This window comes from Panthera pardus, unplaced genomic scaffold, assembly GCF_024362965.1.
Source record: "Panthera pardus isolate Hobbes unplaced genomic scaffold, ASM2436296v1 HiC_scaffold_27, whole genome shotgun sequence".
Taxonomy (NCBI): Eukaryota; Metazoa; Chordata; class Mammalia; order Carnivora; family Felidae; genus Panthera; species Panthera pardus.
In genome coordinates, this window is record NW_026526843.1 from 114,831,150 (window position 1) to 114,837,149 (window position 6,000).

Below are 6,000 nucleotides of genomic sequence, written 5' to 3' on the forward strand. Positions count from 1 at the left end.
TTTCTAAACACCAGCCAGGAAGCCGCAGCTGGCAGCTGCCTTCGCCGCCGGGGGCCCCGCTTCATCTCTCAGGTCAGATCGCTTTCTTTATGACTTCCCAGTAGATGCAAAAGAGTTTACAAAAATACTTTCCTACCTCGCCGGGGTATTTATTGTATGTACCTACATTATAGCAGGCGTTCGTCTTGCTTTCAGCACAGCGCACAAATCAAAAGGAGAGGGGAGGACAGCTTCGTGCAATCCCCTTGGCGTGATTCTTGAAAATGAGGTTTGCAGAGATGTTGCTGTACGTTATCGGAAACGCTGTGCGGTAGTGATTGCACAGGGCTGCGTTGCCGGGTGCTGGGGGCAATGAGACGATCAGGAGCCAACCCAGGGCTCGGGGATCCACAGCGTGATGTAGCTGGCTATCATTTTCCAGTTGCAGAGCCACGAGCGAGGCATGGACTGACTGACGTTCCCGGCAGGGCTGCAGGGTACCCGGAAGAATCAGGGAGGGCTTCGTGGAGGCTGTGACCCTTAGGGTAAATCTGGAGATGCAGTTAGCCAGGCAGAGGAAGAGGGAAGGGGATCCCATCACCATATTTGCTAGATTCCTGGCCCTTTATATACAGCATCTCCTTTCATCTTCACGACTACCCTGCCGGCATTTTAGAGATGAGGAAACTGAGGCAGAGAGAGATTAAGTGACTTGCGCAGGAGGCACACAGCGACAAATCCAGGTAGGGTGCTGTTTGGGGGCTTTTTTTCTTGCATATCCGTTCGCTTCCAGAAACATCCTGACTTCCTGTTAATTCCACCCAAGGTACCACTGTTTTTTAGTTGTGGTTTGTTTTTTCAATGACAAGAGTGTGTGATTTATAGATTCCACCTTGCTCCAGTGCTGTGCATTCCTCCCTCTGATGGAGAGATCAGCCGGGGGCACCGGCCACCCATGCTGGGGCTCCTGACACGGGACCCTTCCCAAACCTTGTGGCGTCGATGCGGCTTATCCGGCTTTCTGAAAAGCAAGTGATTTTTAAAATACTTAAATTTTAAAGCAGAAAAACATATAGCTTTTAGGGGCACCTGGGTGGCTCAATAGGGTAAGTGTCTGACTTCGGCTCAGGTCATGATCTCAGGGTTCGTGAGTTCCAGCCCTGCATCGGGCTCTGGGCTGACAGCTCGGAGCCTGGAGCCTGCTTCGGATTCTGTGTCTCCCTCTCTCTCTGCCCCTTCCCCACTCGTGCACACGCATTCTCTTTCTCTCTCAAAAATAAATAAACATTTAAAAAAGAACCCAGAAAAACATGGAGATTTGAAAGGGACATTGATATGTTTATATATATTTTTTTTAATTTGAAGACTATAAGTGTATAAATGCAGCTTCAAATATCATTTCCTCTAAAATATAGTGGCGTTAATATCTTCATTCTCTGTGTGACATAGGGAAACTATATAACAAAGATAACAGTCAATTATGACAAAGTAACCAAGCTGTTTTCTATCCTTTGTTAAATTATTGCAAGCATCCTGCAGGACAATGTTTTAAAAAAAGAATTAAATTTGTTGGACATATTCTTGCTTTCTTTTAAAATATAAACAAGGTACAAATAGGAGTCATTAATCTTTTTCAAATGATGACACATTTTTTTAAGATTTTTAACATTTATTTTTTATTTACTTTTATTTATTCATTTTTAAAAAATTTACATCCAAGTTACTTAGCATATGGTGCAACAATGATTTCAGGAGTAGATTCCTTATAGTGCCCCTTACCCAGTTAGCCCATCGCCCCTCCCACACCCCCTCCAGGAACCCTCAGTTTGTTCTCCATATTTAAGAGTCTCTTCTGTTTTGTCCCCCTCCCTGTTTTTATGTTATTTTTGCTTCCCTTCCCTTATGTTCATCTGTTTTGTCTCTTAAAGGACTCATATGAGTGAAGTCATATGATCTTTGTGATGACACATATTTTTTACAAAATCTAAAACGGCCATGGGAAAGTTACAGATCTAATTATTAAAGAAAATATTGCCCATTCAAACACTTGACTATTTTTAGACGCTGTTCATTTTCAAAAAGTGTAACAAACATCGAGAGAGCTCCCCAGCTGCTGCTTTGAAATCATCAAAATGGCATCCTAATTTGCTAAATTCACCCTTGTGGATGGAAACAATTAAGACGTTTCCAAGTTTGCCCGGTGGGGTCCTCCGGCCGGGTCCGCCTAGTGCACCGAGAGCTGTCCCCAACCACAGCATAGCCAGAACTTGTCCACGCAAGCCCTGCTCCACTTGGCTCTGGCCCATGGCAGGGGACCCAAGCGCGCGTCTGTCGGGCCAGCTGAAGGGGGTGGTCACCCACATCCGACCGGAGAGAACCCCCAGGTTTAAGTGGCTTGTGTGTTGGCATCTGTGAGTCCACCGGGGGGGTCTCGCCTGTCGTGTCGTCTCACACCGAGGACTTCCATCTCTACAGCTCTTTTCATGCAACAGATGCATTCCCCCCTCCCCCCAGCTTTGTGACATCTCACAAGTTGCTGAGCAGAAAGTTTCCAGGCATGTTAGTGGATTTCAATATCATTTCAAAACGAGCCGGTGGCTAAAGGGCCTGGGGGTTTCTTTCCAGGACGATGAGGATGTTCAGAAATTGGCGGTGGTGATGGTTCACGACTGTGAATATGCTAAGCACCATCGAATTATGCACTTGACATGGGCGAACTGTGTGGTCTGTGACTGAGATCTCAGTAAATAAAGCTGTTGGAAAAAAATCAAACGAACTGAGGGAGGGAATGAGACATAGGACCTCTCTTGGATATTTATCTCAGCGAGTCATTGTGAACCTTTAGTATATTCCCGCGTGTCATGGAGAAATAATGGCAGTCTTCCTCAAAGGGGCCTTGCGGGAGGCTCCCCTGCCAGTTTGCACTGAGAGAGAGAGAGAGAGAGAGAGGCCTCTGTCCAGGCAGTTGGCTGGGCCCCAGCCTTTGCATTTGTGCGTAGAAGGCCCCTCCCGCTTTCACGAAACAAACAGGGCTAAAGTTTCCACCCACCGTCATGGCTCCTTGCGTTTTTCCCCGCTTGTCAGGCCACAGACCTGAGCTGCACTGTGTCAGTGACATCAAGCCCCTAGAACACAGAAAATCTTAGAGCAGTGCCATTCGCGTGCCCGGTTAGATCTGCACTCAGAGAAGAAACGGCAGATGAATTCAGCGCGCCACTCCCGCCCCCTCGCAGTGAGGCCCTGGGCAGCCAGACCTGGGAGCGAGTACCAAACCGCTTAGACCCGTTGGATCGGAATGTACGTTGTCGCCAAGCCCTCGGTGACTCCTCACAAAGCGTGTTACCATCTGCGCACGCTCTCCTGACCGCAGCAAGTGGGCCTGGGAACTCCGCCTTCCGGCTTCTGCTTGGGGATGAGATGCCCGAGTTTCTAGCTAACACGGGTCTCTCAACTCTCATCTTGGCCACGAACCACCTCCACCGTCCACACTGCTACATGTAGGGGACAACTCTCAGCCCCACTCGACACGCTCGCTTCCTTCTCGGGCACGCTTGTCACGTGGCTGGCAGTGGGTTGTGGCCACTCTGTCTCAATGTTGTTTGTTGGTTCCTCGCGACTTTCCTAACCTCTTAACTTTGGAGTGTCCAGAGTTTCCTAATCGGACACCTTCTGTATCTACATTCATTCCGTACCGTCTATGTGCGAATGACTCCCCCTCTTTATGGTTCAGCTTGTGTCTCTCCTCTGAATTCCAGGCCCCCAAATCTAACAGCCTCCTTGAGAACCCTACTTGGATGTCTAAAGCGTCTCAGACTTTGTCTATCTTTCTTTAAGTTTATGTATTTGTTTTTGAGAGATAGACCATGAGATCACGACCTGAGCTGAAACCAAGAGTCGGCTTTGTCTATCTTTCTTTAAGTTTATGTATTTGTTTTTGAGAGATAGACCATGAGATCACGACCTGAGCTGAAACCAAGAGTCGGACGCTCAACCGACTGAGCCACGCGGGTGCCTCTAAACTCAAGCTTCTGACCTTCTCTCCAACACGACTTCTCCACTTAATAGCAACTCCACACTTGCATAACTTAAGCTAGAAACCAGGCAGGGATGATCGACTCCTTTCTTTCTCTCGTATTAAGCTTCCAATCAATCAGCAAATCCTCTTGGCTCTATTCCAAAGAATAAGGCCAACTTAAAAACGGGCAGAAGATTTGGGGCACCTGGGTGGTTGAGCGTCCAACTCTTGATTTGGGCTCAGGTCATGATCCCAGGGTCGTGGGATCGAGCCCCGCATCAGGTTCACCCTGACAGTGTGGAGCCTGCTTGGGATTCTCTCCCCACCCCCCACCCCCACCCAGCCCCTGTTCTTCTCCCACTTGTGCATATGTATGTTCTCTCTCTCCCTCTCCCTCTCTCTTTCTCAAATAAACCTAAAAAAATAAATTCTCTCTCTCCCTCCTCCCCTCTCCTTCACTCACACTCTCTCTAAAAATAAATAAATAAATACATAAATAAATAAACAAACAAACAAATTTTTTAAAATGGGCAAAAGTGGGGCTCTTGGGTGGCTCAATCATTTGAGTGTCCGACTCAGACTCAGGTCATGATCTCACAGCTCGTGAGTTCGAGCCCTGCATCAGGCTCTGTGCTGACAGCTCGGAGCCTGGAGCCCGCTTCGGATTCTGTGCCTCCCTCTCTCTCTGCCCCAACCCACTCGCATTCTGTCTTTGTCTCTCTCAAAAATAAATAAACACTTAAAAAAAATTTTTTTAACAAAAAATAAATAAAATAAATAAGTAAATAAAAATAAAAATGGGCAAAAGATTTAAATAGACATTCCAGCAAAGAAGATCAAAGGAGATACAGTCATGTCCAATAAGCACATGAAAAGATGTTTAACATCATTAGTCGTGGGAAAATGCCAATTAAGACGGCCATGAGACACCACTTTGTGCCCGCTATGGTGGCTCTAATCAAAAAACTGGAAAATAACGAGGGTTGGCGGGGATGTAGAGAGATCGGAAATCTGCGCTTTGATGGTGGGGATGTAAAATGGTGCAGCCACTTTGGAAAACAGTTTGGCAGTTTCTCAAGAAGTTAAATGCAATTTTACTATACAACCCAGTAATTTCACACCTTGGTACCTACGCAAGAGAAATGAAAACGTAAGCCTCCACAAAGACTTGTATGGGAGAGTTCACAGCCGCATCATTCACGATAGGCAAAAAGTGTAACAACCCAGCTGTTCATCAACCGGTGAATGGACAGACAAATGATGGTCTGTCCATTAAAAACATACATTTACTAAGGGCAAGAAGCCAGTCATAAAAGACCGCACTTTCTGTGACTTCGGTTACGTGAAATGCCCAGAATAGGCAAATCCGTAAGGACAGAGGTAGATGCGTAGTGGCCGGGGGCTGGGGGTTGGCCTGGGGAGTGACTGCTAATGGGGGTCTTTAAAATATTTTAAAGTTGGTTTGCGGTGACGGCTGCACAACTCTGGAAAACTCTGCACAGACGCTCTAAAAATCATTGAACTGTGTACTTAAGATGAGTGAATTTTGCTGTATGTAAATTACACCTCAGTGAAGCTGTTATAAACATCTAGAATCTGACTGTATTATGTTCTCTGCCACCGTAGATAATAGATAATTGTCCGGTTGCCTTCTTTGTACGTTGTTTTCCATTTTAGTGTTCAATAGCACTGTCATCAGAAATGAAAAAGGAAAAGGAGATTAAAAAAAAAAGTTCTGTATGTTCATCATTTTAGTTCCCAGAAGACCCTGCAAATCTTAGGTAAGGAACATAGTTGAAAGAGTTGTGGGGCGCCTGGGTGGCTCAGTGGGTTGAGCGTCCAACTCTTGATTTCGGCTCAGGTCGTGATCCCAGGGTGGTGGGATCAACCCCGCGTCATGCTCTGTGCCCAGCATGGAGCCCACTTATGATTCTCTCTCTCTGCCTCTGCCCCTCTCGCTCTGCCCCTCTCCCCTGCTCACATGCGCGCGCTCTCTCTCTCTAAAA